The sequence below is a fragment of the Pelodiscus sinensis genome, chromosome 1 (assembly GCF_049634645.1).
Source record: "Pelodiscus sinensis isolate JC-2024 chromosome 1, ASM4963464v1, whole genome shotgun sequence".
Lineage (NCBI taxonomy): Eukaryota > Metazoa > Chordata > Testudines > Trionychidae > Pelodiscus > Pelodiscus sinensis.
In genome coordinates, this window is record NC_134711.1 from 115,841,011 (window position 1) to 115,856,249 (window position 15,239).

The following is a 15,239-nucleotide window of genomic DNA, read 5'->3' on the forward strand; positions in this document are numbered from 1 at the left end:
CTGGCTTTTCACTGATGTTAATGCAGAAGAAACAACCACATCATATTCTCACAAACTAAAATGTGGCACATTATGATGGCTGTTACTGAAACATGTCATCAGCTGCATTTTACAAGTACCTTTGTCTCTTTTGCCTGCACCTTGCCTACTGATCAGTTTCCACTAGAGCGCATTCTGATATTCCAAACTTCAGAGGTAGGGTTCCAACAGTTACTTAAACTAAATAAACATGCAACAGACACCTGCCAGTTTCCTCTTTTCCTCCAGAATTATATTTGACAAAGGCTCAAGCCTGGTCAAGTGAATGATCTGGGGCAGAGTTTTTCCACTCTTGTTCCTGCTGAAATATGTGGAAAAGTTGACATAATAAGGAACTACTCAACCTGAATAAGGAGAGTAAAATCTGGCACTTCCCCATAACACTACTAAGTTAAAAATGGAATTTTTTAGAAAAGGGACACGCTCAGCTTTCCAGAAGGACACACTTTACTTCTATCCCTGGAAACTCCTAAGATTCCAGATCTTAAAACTGTCACATTTTAATATACAGAAAAGCTATTTTAGGTCATTTGTAGGGATTCCTAAAATGTTATTAGCTGTAAACTTCCTTGCTATCTGAACCACGTATTGTTGGATTCAATAATTTTAAAATTCTCTAAAACATTTCTGAAGCAGTTCTTCTTTAAGATATGTGGTCTTTAGGAAAATGTACAGTGTTTTTACCACTTTTTAACTCCTCATATAGAAAGTGCTACAATATACAAATGCCAAATTATTGTTATTTTTGCTGCATTCATTAAAAACATACTTAATTTACATAAAAAGTATAGTTGAATATCTAGCTAACTACAGCATATATGTCAAATAGTGTTGAATTGTGTGGAGAGAGAGAGAAAGAGAGAGAGAGAGTCATCATATACTTTAATACAACAGATTTAAGAACATACAATATTTAAAAATGGAAAGCCTGTACACATTGTAATGGTAATAGCAACTCATCTGTGAAAACCAAAAAAGGAAACAAATCCACACTGACAAACATCAATATATATTCATCATGAGGCTTCTGGAAAATGACAGTAAAATGGAAGAGGTTACAAAGGAAGTTTCTGTCCCTACTCTGATGGTTTCATTTGTCAACAGATGAATTTAGCTCCATGACAAGACAACATTAAGAAAAATATTAAGCAATAGATGTGACCAAATGTTATTTGTTTAAACTATCAAAACTTATTATTGTCAGAGTCACTGGAAACATGACAAGCTTGCAGAAAGAGAATCAAAAGGCTGGTTGCTTTTTAACCTATAACTAGTAAAAAAAAATTCAGTTAACAGGCACAAAACTCTGAGGAAACTTTTTCTTACCATATATCCATTGGTGAGATACTCCTAGAAGAAAACCAAACTGTGAAGGAGTGGAGAAACAAGGGCCTGACACCCCAGAGGTGAAAGAGAGACTGTGGGTTCAGCTAGTCTCACCCCACTTAACCTGCAACCAATGCTAGGCCTGGAGGGGGGGAAAGGAAGGAGCCTGGCTCAGCTGTGACTGACTAGTGAGGAAGCAGGAGCTTGGTCCAGCAGTCTGAGGGCCCCAAGAAGAGCCTGCCCTCCCAGCAGCCACAGAAGCAAGTAAGCCCCCACCTCTCAGCAAAAAAGGGGGCAACCTATTGAGAAACCCCAAGGGAAATATGAACTCTTGGAGCAGGGAATTTGGACAGGAAGTGGCTTGGAGTTCCTGGGCCAGGAACACAAGGCATCGATGGGGCCAGCCTTTCCTCCCTTTCCACCCACCTACTCAGCCATCTAGCCACTAGTCTACTTAGCCTCCAGGTATCCAGTCACACACACAAATAAATGTGAAGGTATAACCATGAGGGGAGTGATACAAATCTCTGTAAGTTCAAACCTCTGAACTGTTTGCTACCTCTTCTTTTATGCATGTGGTCAAAGTTGGCTGACCATATACAAATGGGTTCAGAGAGTTTCACTAGGAAAGTTATCTGGGCTGGATTATAAAAATCTAATGTTTGCAACTCATTCCAATTTAGCATCATCTGAATAATTAATACAGATTTTTTCCTTCTCGGGATTATTAGTGAAGTCAGTCATTATAAAATAAATTAAGCTAAAGGTTGGTAGGTAACTGATATCTCAGTCTAACGGTAGGTAGGCCACTGATATCTTTGTTCATGATCTCAGCAGAGAAGCCAAGAACTGGTTGGTTGAGATGACTGGGAATCTTCTGTCAGTATAACTTCTTTATGGAAAAACTGACTTGTTCTGCATCACAGTTTTCATTTTACTTATGTATTGTATTGTATTGACTTCAATTTTCCATTAGGAAAATCTAATTAAAATATTTCACTCTGGTGTGTTGAACCAAATAAAAAAACTGATTTCTAGACAGTCTGACATTAACCTGCATGGACTTAAGGTGCTGCAGTGTCTCATAGAAAGTTGTAGTTAAGGTGCCTTCATGCCTATATTCTTTACTATGAACTAGGCTCTTCAGCCTGCCTGCTTCTCCCATGATGCAGTACAGCCTGCCCTTTGACCAAATCACATGGTAAATCCTGGAAATAAAACAGTCTGGGGTTCATTATTGAAAATGTGATTCCATCGGGAAGCCTGGCTTACAGGGAGGAATGAGGGAATAAAGCATCTGAACAACTCTTGTGAGACTCTGAGATACCTTAGGAATATACAACTTAATATCCATGGGTACGTTTAGACTGAGGGGCTACTTCAGGATACCAGCTTCGGGATACCAGCTATGTTTTAAACGCACCCGTTATTTCGAAATATTTTTAGAAATAACAGGCATGCTCTTTCGGCATCCCTGTAGCCCTCATTCCACAAGGGTTAAGGGATATGCTGAAATAGCACATTATTTTGAAATTTGGCACTGTGTAGATGTGCCAAATTTCAAAATAAGCTATTTCAAAATGCAATAGAAATAAGATATGCAATTTGCGTAGCACAAATTGTGTCTCTTATTTCAAGCTTAGGGTGCTGTGTAGACTCACCCTATCTGACTGGAAATTTTTAAAAAATTATTTGATTCAACACACCCAAATGAAATATCTTTATTCTGGAAACAGGGGAATGTTTCATTTCTATTGAAAATGTTGGAATAAATCATTTTGAAATTATTGATATTTTTCAGAACTTTTTGCTACATGAAAAATTTTGATATTTTAACTTTTCTTTACAATTAAGGGCAAAAACAAATGCTGAACTTTTGGAAATTTCTATAGGATGCAAATTCTGATTTTTGTCTAGCACTTCTAAATGGCTATGAAGACTGAAGAAGTGGTTATTCCAGGTCAGATGTAAGGAACATTGAAAGGTTAGTATGCTGTTGCTACACATGCTTTACCTGTTCTGTGAATAGACATTTTTAATTTCCATGACATTCAATTTAGCACCTCTCAGGAGCAATACAATTAAACAAAACATTTTCTTTAAAAAATCAGCATCATCTCAAAAGGTGAAAATGCTACATGCTCTCCACTTCCAATGAGCAGGATTGGGCTCACAATAAAGGCTTGTGCAATTGTTTATAATTCATCCACCCTCAAACTAAATTATCTCTATATGCTTTAAAGAGAATAGAATTTTAGGAAACTAGTCCAGACAATTTGTTCTGAAAGCGTTACTTCTCTAACTACCCAGTTCAATAGGAAGCCATTAGGAGAGATGCCACTTACAATCTAGATGACGATGAGGGAGAGGGGGAAACTCACACAGAAACCAAAGCCATAAAATGAAAAGAAATAAAAATGTTGTTTCCTAAAATCAAATCACTTCTCCAGGCTGAATTACAAGCCAGTCAATTTGCTCAGATGGCCTCTTGCTTGACGTCGTTGGGGTCTTTCTGCTACATAGCAATCATACTCCATCCATGTATAGAATGAGTGATGAATAGAAGACAATGGCTAGCAAAAGAACAATGTCAGAACCCCTGATAGTGTAAATTTTACCAGTAGAACTAATTTGGACCGGCTTGGACAGGCACAATTAACATGAAGTGACACCCACTGTGGTCTGATAATGAGGTAACAAAATAGAACTGTCAGAGTGCTTTTCTGTACAATGATAAATGATGTCATCTCTACTGCAGAACGTTTCAGATGAAAGGAAAGCTTAACCACACAAATCATGGAGTGAGAATGACAGGAGAGTATTACATCCAACTCCAAGAATGGAAAAACAGCATAGATTGCCCGATTCAACTTGATGTAGACACAGCAGCAAAATGAGGATAGATAGAATTAGCCACAGGCCACAACTTTTATTAAATTTTAACATGGGGGAGAAATGCTGCTCACCCCGCACTCACAATGTCCTATGCCAGGCATTTAATTCAGGAGGTTATAGGGATCTTTGTCATATAACCCATAACTAACACTAAGATTAAACAAAAAATAGGACTATGTAGCACTTTAAAGACTAACAAGATGGTTTATTAGGTGATGAGCTTTCGTGGGCCAGACCCACCTAATAAAGCTCATCACCTAATAAACCATCTTGTTAGTCTTTAAAGTGCTACATAGTCCTGTTTTCTGTTTCACCTACACCAGACTAACACGTCTACATTTCTATCACTAAGCTTAAAGGGATCCTTACCCTAAAACTCATAGAATGAGGAAGGGTCTCCTCAGCCTGTGCCCCAGGACACAGCTCTCTTTGGGCATGTCTATACTGGGAAATTATTTTGAAATTTTAACTTATTTCAAAATAATAACTCCCAAAATAACTATTTCGAAATAGTGCTTCCACACTACAAGGCACCATCAAAATAGCGCAGAATTATATCGAAATAGTGCGTCCATGCTGATTGGAGCCAGAATCGCATTTAAAGCCCCCCCAAAAAGCACTCCGAGGAAGGCATCAGGAGAGCAGTCGCTTCCTGTAGCTGCTTAAAGGGGCACCTCTCCACAGCCACATCTCACACTCCACTTCTCCGCTGACTACCTCCTTGTGGGACACCAAACTCCCATCCATGCTCTGGTTGTCCTTGTGGATGCCACAGCACTGACATCATGGAGCCGGAACTACTGAAAAGCAGTGCCAGGCTCTTGGGTTTCCTGCTGTGCCTCATGGCATAGCTTATGCAGGCTGCCCATGTGGTACTTCAGGACCACGATGACCAACCCAGACCAGGGGACCTCTTGACCCAAGCCCTGGCACTCCTGATGCACCAAATTCCCCTCCATCCTCTCCTGTACAACATGGAATGCCGCTTCTGATGGAAGGAGACCAGTTCCGACTGGTGGGACTGCATCGTCCTACAGATGTGGGACAACCAGCAGCAGCTCCAGAATTTCCACATGCGGAAGACCACCTTGCTGAAACTTTGCGAATGGCTCGCCCCTGCCCTGAGGCAACAGGGCATCCATTTGCGACCTGCCATCCCCCTGCAAAAGCATGTCACCATCACACTATGGAATCTTGCCATGTCGGACAGCTATCGCTCCGTTGGGAACGAGTTCGGCATGGGGAAATTCCACAGTTGGGGCCATGCTCATGTAAGTTTGACTCTTTTACTGTTTTACTATGGGTTACCTAGGAAGGTGGCAGAGTCTCCATCCCTAGAGGTTTTTCAGTCCCAGCTTGACAAAGCCTTGGCTGGGATAGTTTAGTTGGAGTTGGTCCTACTTTGGGCAAGGGGTCAGACTCAGTGACCTCCTGAGGTCTCTTGCAACCCTGTGATTCTATGTTTCTATGATTCTATAGGTGGTCAAGGCCAACAATACCATCCTACTGTGGAAAGTCATCACCCTGGGGAACATCAACCCCATCATCGCTGGCTTTGCTGCCATGGGCTTTTCCAAGTGTGGGGGGCCACTGACCCCAACACATCCCCATCCTGGCCCCTGACTATAGTTCTGACAAATATATCAATAGAAAGGGGTACTTTTTGATGGTGCTGCAGGCCCTCATGGACTACAAGGGACGGTTCATGGACATTTAGGTCAGGTGCTCGGGGGAGGTTCCACAGGATGCACACTGGCACATTTTTCCCCGACCACACCATCAGAGTTGGGGATGTGGATATGCCCATGTGCATTCTGGGTGACACAGCCTACCCCTTGCTCTCCTGGCTGATGAAACCCTACATGTGCATCCTGAGCCCCACCAAAGAGACCTTCAATGGTCTCCTCACCCACCTGGACCTCAGCAAGCGCAACATCCCTCTGATGGAGACAACTGCTGCATGCTCCACAACATATGCAAGAGCAAGGAGGAGACTTTCCTCCCAGGGTGGAGGGCAGAAGCTGATCGGGTGGCCAGAGCTTATGAGCAGCTGGGCACCACTGCCATTCAGCGAGCACATCAGGGGATTGTACTTATCCGGGAGGTCTTGAGGAAGAGTTTCAGCCAAGGCTGCCTGTAGGACTCTCTCCTGAAGCTCCCTACAAGGAGCCTCTGCATTGCTCCTGTGTGCTTTCCTTCCCCTGTCCTCTCTTCCCATCTTCCCCCCTCCCATGCAGACCAAATAAAAAAGCATTTCTGTTTGAAAAGAAAACTGCCATTTTTTATTTGGGGAATATACTACAGGGGAGGGACTGAAGAAAGAACCTGGAATGAGGCATTGAGATGGAGGGGGAGGGAGGCTCAGGGATGGGGCTGAGACTGGCACCTGCCTAGGATACCTTGGGAGGCTTTGGCTACCCGAGGTCCCACCACCATATGTTCACGGGACCCAGCAGCCCCTGGGTGGGCTTAGGAAGAGAGGCCAGGGGGTAGGTTCAGATGCTGGGAGTTGGGGGGAGCCAGTGCAGAGGTGGCTGGTAGACCACTCCATACATGCGACCATGTGCTCCATGACTGATGTGATGGAGGAGCAATGGCCTCGGGCTGGCATGACAGATGCTGCCACATCATCTTCCTCAGTTCGCAGTTAGCCTAGCACTCCTGGCGCTCCTCGTCGAAGCTCCAGCTGAGGGAATGGAGATAGTCTAGGTGTTCTCACACCAGGTCCTCATAGGTTGGCCTCTGCCTGTGAGTCTTATATTGTTGGGCAGGTGGTGCGGGAGGTGTGGGTGCACCACACTCACAGATGGACCACCTGTGAAGAAAAGTTACAAGGGCGGTCATCCCAGGAAACACTGTGCGTGAAGCCTAGTCCTAATCTCTGAGCCAACACCAAAGTCTCAGTTCAGACAATGGCGATGTGCTTCAAGCAAGGCCATATGTTGCCTAGACAGTGGGCACTTTCCAGCAGAGGCATGGACATCCCAGGGGAGCCTCGCTACCCCCATGTCCCAGGGACAAGCAGGTATGGAAAGATTCCAGCCAGGTCAGGAGCCTCTGGGCAGGAGGGGGGCACGAGGCAACTTCTCTTGCACATGCTGGGTCCAGTACTGGTGGTGTCTCACAGAGAGAGAATTTCTAACCCTGTCCACTGGAGGAGTGGGGAGAGGGTGTTGGGGGAGATGTGTATTAGTGACAGACACTGCTTGCTGGAGAAAGTGCTACTGAGGTCCCCTCCTCTTTTTCCCACCCAGCAGGTTCTTATGCAGGGAGTTGGTCTCCTCTGCATTGCCACGCTTGACTGGGAGTGGATGCTGGCCGAGAGTGCAGGCATGAGCATGTGCCATGCACAGCCTGTTGTGTGTTTCCATGACCCCAGCCTCTTTAGTGGTTGCTTGTTGTGGGAAGGTGTCCCACCACAGAGTTGGGAGTAAGGCAGGCCTGTGTAGGAACCTTGTGAGAAGGGCTTCCTGTGTGAGAGCATCATGGGGCTGAGTGCTCTGGACTGGCGCTCCATGTGCACCCACATGTACAGGCTGTTGTGCAACCCCTAGGCGGAGAAGGGCAAGCAAGGAGCATGCAGCCCCTCGCCACCCACCACCTGCCCCCTCATGTGTATAGGGAAAGTTATAGAACTCACCTGAAGTGTCTTTGCCAGGTTCATCTGAGCCCTCGGAGACATCCCGGGATGGGGGGGACTGGCTCCAGGCAGATGATGACCTCTGTCTGGCGGGCATGGCGTCCAGGCTGGTCTGCTCCTCCTCCTCCTCCTCTTCCACAACCCTGTCTTTATGGTGGCTAATGACGGGCATGTCCTGGTCAGAGTTAACAACAATGATGGAGAGGAGACAGGCCTCCCAGGATGGCATCCAGCTGTCCTTTGTGTAGGCCTGCTAGAGTTCTTTTATTTCCATTTGCACCTGATCTAGGCTGCTGTTGTGTCCCTTCTAGGCCAGGCTAGTGGCCATCCAGCTGTAGACTTTGGCATTTTGCCTCTTGGTATGGAGATCCTGGATGTTTGTATCCTCACCCCATACTTCAATGAGATCCAGGATCTCTACACCAGTCCACTCTGCTGGTGCCCTCTTTTGGCCTGGCCTAGGGTTTCTGAGGTGGCTGCAGGCATGCTAGCAGCTGTGAATGGCTCAGAAGGAGCGCTGGGGTCTGCCGTGGCTTCATAAAAGGACGGTGCTGTATGGAACAAGGCTGGTATGGCTGGTGTGTTGCCACTAGCCCTTTCCCTTCTGCCTGTGGCTTTAAACACTTCAGGAGAAGGGGAGCAGTGGAGTTGTCTGGTGTGTGGCCAGAGTGACCACAAGGGCAGCTGTGAGAGGCTCCTGGAGGCCAATTATTTTGCAATAACAGCAGCTGAGTGCCTACACTAATGCTATTTTGAAATAACAATTTTGAAATAAGTGTTATTCCTTTTCACAAGCAGGAGTTGTTATTTCGAAATAACGAGCCTGTTATTTCAAAATAACGGGTTTGGTAGTATGGACTCTTGCCTTGTTATTTTGAAAAAAAGTGTAGACCATGGCTTTGAATTCCACGCTTTAAGTCCAAGTTTTTTGGAACATATCTTGGACTTATAGTGAGGAGAGCCTGTAGTAAGGTGGAGTGGCCTCCTACCAGCTTGGAGGAGAGGACACAATCACGAGTCCACTACAGAAAGGATAACAGAATCAGGGCTTACATTTTTCAGTCTTCTCACTTAAAATGAAATAAAATTGAGGTTAAAGGATGAATTACAACTTCATGAGGGCAAATCTAGAGTAACTCTATTGTCTTCTCTGAAGGTAATCTAAATGTACACCTATGAGTTCAGAATCTGTAATAGTCGTTTTCACCTATCAGTCATGGAATATTGTTTACTAATTGCTTTACTTGCAGCTAATAAAATTATTATGACAACATGAAACATTCGTTTGGCTGGTGTTTAATTATCTATCTGCTTATTTCTTTGCACGTCCAATGTGTCAAACAAAATTATAATATCCATCACACAGATACTTCCTAGCAAAAAACCTCAGAAGAGTAATCTGCTTGAAAACAATAAAACAAATGCACCAATCATTGGCTATTATGTTTAAAATAAAACGTTTAAATTGTTTATTGGAGCACTGAAATTACAGTACAACAAAATAATTTATTTTTAAACGGAAGACTGATAAATAGCCAGAAGCAAGTTCATATTTTTAAAAGTCATTCAAATTAGTCATCTTGATAATATTACATCCTCTGTCGCTTAGGTTATCCATGTACTAACTGACAAGGAGTTTCATCTTGGAACCTCAGAATATGTAATGTTTTTTGCTGTTTTAATGCCCTTATTACTTCTCTGGACCACTTCCAACGGGTCCTCAAATACAAAACAATTTTCAGTTCCTCTTTGTCACTCCACAGTGGGTGGGAGAACCCTTTTAACTGCTCTTATGAAATGTATGATAGTGTGTGGTGCTATAGCAATTTTAGTCTCATGAGTTGGAGATTAATGTATTAGCTGAAAACCTATAATGCCACGCAGAGCTAAACTGTAAAAGTGTAGAATTTAAAAATTGGATGGTAACAGACCATGAATAGTAGTGATGATTGAACCTGGTAATATTCTAGATTAAAAAATAACTCTCAGTCATGCTTGTAGGTATGTCCATCACTTCACACTGATGCAACAGACATTCTAGGCTTCAGAATGATACACAGACAGAATGATGAAGCTGGAACCTTACTTTACAGATTCATGAGTGGTGCATTACTCATATTCCTGCATGAATGTTGCTGTCTCCTCTCAGTATCAAGAAATTTTTGCTTTGCATGTTCTGAGATAACTGGCAGCACCTCAACAGAGGTCTACAGAAAAACCTTGGAAGAGATTTAAAAAACACTGTAAAATTCACTTCCCATAATTAATATAATCAATGTGGTCACAATATCAAGGTTCTTCGGTTTGCATACAACAGTAATTAGTTTTAAGATTAAGGCTGTAATTAAGTAGAAATGAATGTTAGTTTAAGTTTAGAAAATCCAGCATGGCTGACCAAATTGGCAGAGACAAAGATGATAGTCTAAATGTAGGTAGTGAAAAGTTCTAGCAAACAAGATGGCATCAGAGGGAGAACATTAGAAAGGTCAATAATCCAAGATGGCCTCAGGGGAGGATCTTTTCTATCTAAAAATAGGTATGACAACACAGGGAAGAACTGGAAAGCTAGCAGCTAACTTGGCTGACAGGAGCTGACCTTGAGAGAGCAATTAGTATATAAGGTCAACAACCAGCAAGCTGAGACTGTAATGGGTTTGATGTTTCAAGAAAAGCAAGAGTGATGAAATATATAAGGAAGACAATGCTACCTGGAAGATCAGGAAGCCTTAAGGAACAGCAGTGGTAACACCAGCAATTCTGAGGTTGCTTTGGCAATGAACAACTGCCTGCTGGCAGTCACCTTGCCAGCAGCAACAAATAAGCAGCAACTGCCACTGTATCCATGATGTGACGGAGCAGCAGCGCAGCTGTGGAGACTACACTCTCTCAAATCAGATAGATCAAAAGGACGAGTTAGACAAATCAGTGGGACTCTGCATATAAATGTAAATCTGATCTTTTCCCCTGCCTGTCAGAGTTTAATAAAGCTGTAATTAAAGCTGGATGCCTATGTTTTGAATGAGGTCTCCCCTCCCTGTCTTGTAATCATTTGGTCAGAGTTTACAGAAAGTTAAATGTCAAATGCTAAATGTTAGTTATGTAATGATGGTGTGATGAGTGAGAGGAGTACTATCCTCGTGTCTCCCTGGTCTGCTGCGGGGGGGGAGGGGGCGCTAGCTTCGCGTCTCCCTGGTCCTGCTGGGGGGAAGCAGCTAGTGCGGGGTTGCCTCACCCCGTTTGTAAGTAGGGATCCGATGTAAGTCGGATCCATGTAACCCGGGGACTGCCTGTACTGTAGCAGAAACTGAATCCCAGGGAAGCAATTCTCTGTGCTTTAATCTGGTTTTTTTAGTTGCTCTATAACATCTAGCAACCAAATATGTTTTATCAAATATCTTGTTTGAATAAAATCACCTTTTTAAGACTGTCATCTGATTTATTTGTCCTAGAAGGCAGGAGGATCTGTGTCCATGTGCCTGAGCTGAGGGTTAGCTATTAAGATATTAGTTTGTTTTCAAGCTCTCTCCTAAGGGAGGGGTAAAGATTTTGAGATTACCTCATAGGATGAAGTTCACAATTGCATTTTCCTCGCTTTCAAGGTGTGTTTGCATTTGGGTGGTGGCAACGTACCACCCAAGGTCAGAGAGTCTGTGACCTTGGGGAGTTTTTCAACAGAATCCTTTAGTGGCAGGATATTGTAAAGTATCTTGCAGGCCCCCACGTTCTGCACTTGAAGTGCCAGACTGGGGAACCGACTTGACATGGTGGCAGTGCTGGTGGAATAATTTTGAACCAAGAGCATAGGAGCAATTAATTACCTCATAGCACTCTCAGGGTATGTCTACACTACCCCCCTAGTTCGAACTAGGGGGGTAATGTATGCATACCGAACTTGCTAATGAAGCCCGGGATTTGAATTTCCCGGGCTTCATTAGCATAAAGCCGGCGCCGCCATTTTTAAAAGCCGGCTAGTGCGAACCCCGTGCCGCGCGGCTACACGCGGCACGGGCTAGATAGTTCGGACTAACAAGCCATTCCGAACTATCTGTACACCTCATTCCACGAGGCGTACAGATAGTTCGGAATAGCTTGCTAGTCCGAACTATCTAGCCCGTGCCGCGTGTAGCCGCGCGGCACGGGGTTCGCACTAGCCGGCTTTTTAAAATGGCGGCGCCGGCTTTATGCTAATGAAGCCCGGGAAATTCAAATCCCGGGCTTCATTAGCAAGTTCGGTATGCATACATTACCCCCCTAGTTCGAACTAGGGGGGTAGTGTAGACATACCCCCAGACCCTAACCTTGAGCCTAGGTATATATTCCTGAGAATTCAAGGTTCTTCAGTTCACAGTGCAAGAGAGGGATGACACAGAGTGGCTTGAAGGAGCCTACTATGAAGAGAAAGGCAAGGATGGCATTGAAGAAATAATCCTCTCCATGAGCCTTGGCTGTGAGCAGCGACAGCAAATCAAGGAACTGTGCACCAGCTTTGTGCCATTGTTTTCAGCCACCCCAGGATGAACTGAATGGGAGTACCACTCTATTAACACAGGTGAAGCTCACCCACACAAAGCCCAACCATACTGGATGCCTTCTTCAGCCAAAACCAGTAGAAAGGAGATCAAGTTTGATAGATATGGGTTGTAATCTGCCCCTCTCAGAGTGCCTGGACCTCTCCATTGGTTCTAATTCCCAAACCAGATGGGGAAATCTGATTTTATATGGACTACCATAAGCTAAATGCTGTAACTCACCTAGAAAACTATCCAATGCCACACACAGATGAGCTATTGGAGAAACTGGGAGACACTCAGTTCATCTCCACCCTAGACAGCACCCAAGGGATACTGGCAAGTACCTCTGAATAAATCAGCCATGCCAAGGTCAGTCTTCATTACATATGTGGGGCTATATAAATTTAATGTTCTCCCAGCCCTCTCTCACTGCAGCAGCTTGGGGTGAGGGAAAAAACACTTCTCCATGGCTGCCTCAGCTGCAGTGGGCACAGCTGGGGGAGGGGTGCATGTCCCCTGGCTGGGGCAAGTCCAGGTTCATCTAGCCTCAGGTAGAGTGAGGAATTCAGCAAACTGTGCGCTTTTCTCTTGATCCCTGATGAAGGGGAATAGCCAGTAATGTTTCCATATGAATGGAGAGGTAATCTTCAGGCCCACCCTCCGTCTTCCTTAAAAGGGCAAAGAGTGGGAGGCTTTGGAGTCCCAGACAAGCCTCTTTCACCTGCCTCGTGTTTCTGTCTCTTTTCTGTATGGTTTTATGACAAGCAATTCCATGCCAGGCACATCCCATTTTCCCGGAACAACCAAACCCTGACTTTGCTTCAAGTTATAAGAGGAAGCTTAGTACCAGATTTGGTGGTATGGCTCTTACCATTTAGCAGGAGTACTTGAACAGAAAAACAGATAGTACATGTCACATGAAAACAAAAGATGTTCACATGGCACTTTTGTAGCTAGCATTGCAAGGTATTTACATGCCAGATGTGCTAAACATTCATATGCCCCTTTGGCCACCATTCCAGAGGACATGCTTCTCTGACAATGATACTCATTAAAAAAAACATATTAATTAGATCTGTGACTGACCCCCTTAGGGTTCTCTGAAGAGGGCTATTACATTTCATTTTTATGGTTAGATTATGCCGGTTAGGCAAAGCACTGCACTGAAGGTGGCGCATTAACACACTACTCCAGGAAGTGCCTTCCACAGCTCCCCAGGGCTCCTCATCTGTTGCTGCACCTCTTTAATGCATACAGTTTACACTTTCTGTCCCACCCCCTCTCTGTCCCATGTGCCTGGCTTCACAGGAGGTGGATAGGATGGTGTAGTGAATTTCTCTTTGTTTACAATCATTGCTGATACATGAAGTAATTTAAATAAATGTTTAAAAATATTTATATAAAAGCATTATTAGTATTGGAAATATGTGTACAAAATTACATTTATCTTTCATAGTTGATGCCCCTGGTTTTGAACCCATTTTCACCAGGTCTGATTTTGGTCCAAAGCATTTAATAAAATTTTTATTCAACCAATTTTGTAAATGATGATAGTAATGAAACTGAGCAAATACATCAAGCTAAAAGAGGAAAGAACATTTATTTTTCTTCTTGCTGTCATATGCCAATGATACAAACGTGAGGCATGTGTTTATATCTGATGAAACAAGCCTATCCAATTTCTTGCATTATTTAGGTTAGGTCATTTCTTCAAGCATTTACTGTATGACAGATTGTGTGTGGAAACCAACGTTTAGTTCATGACCAAAATGGCCAGCAATTGCATGGATTGCGAAATTACCTTCAGCACTGGAGGGGGAGTGTTGGGAAATGTTGCTTCTTTAAAAAGACAAAGTCAAAACAAAACAAAAAATATTACTAACAATTTCAGGTAGTCACTGCTTCCAAATCCAAGACTGATTTCCTGATATCATTTGGGATGTGTGAAAATGCATCAGTTGCATTTCATAACCCAGATTCTGAAACTGTCTAGCATGTAATTGATATCTTTCCCAGGAAATCTGCTTGGGAAGGGACCTATTCTGGTTTAGGATTTAAATGTAGATATTAGAGCAGGGCTACTCAACCATGGAAGCCCTAGGGGCCACAATGATACTCTCAGCACATGCCAAGGGCCGCAACTTAAGCGCGGTTGCATATACGCGCAAATACATATGAAAATACATGCAAATAGTTTTTACACTGATGGGCATGAATATGAAGATTAAGCCTTGAACCACAGTGCTGGACCCAAATGTGGCCAGTGTGAGCCAATCAGCACCACTCAGGCTTTGCCCTCAAAGCTAAGCAGCCAGTACTTCCCACAATGCCCCGGCGCTCCCCGCTGACACCTCCTCCCTGGGGGCTAGAAACACTAACACTCTATACCCGTCTGTTCCAGCCAGCCCATCCGCTTGCGTCCTCAACCTCTCTCTCATAGCCCACTGAAAGTAGAGTCCTTGCTTAGCAAGGTTCTTTCTGCTGCGAGCCTTTTCCTTTGGAACAATTCAGCACAGTCATATTTTTCTGTATCCCCACAAAATTGCAAACATTGTTAACCATATTCTAGCTATTCCTATATTTAATACAAACATGGCTAGTCACAAATTGATTACGAGCAAAACACCATTCCATATGTTGAATAGCTAGCACTTTTAATCAAAGCAGGAGCAAAGTATATTTCCACTGGAACACCCAGGGTTTCTCCCCTTTCCCAGATAGCTGTAATGGAAGCATTTTTTCAGGTTCTGCTTACATGCCTTTTAAAGCTCCTTAGACAAAATGGGGCAAACATGAGTTAGCGTCTCCTGTGCACATAGCACAGTTTT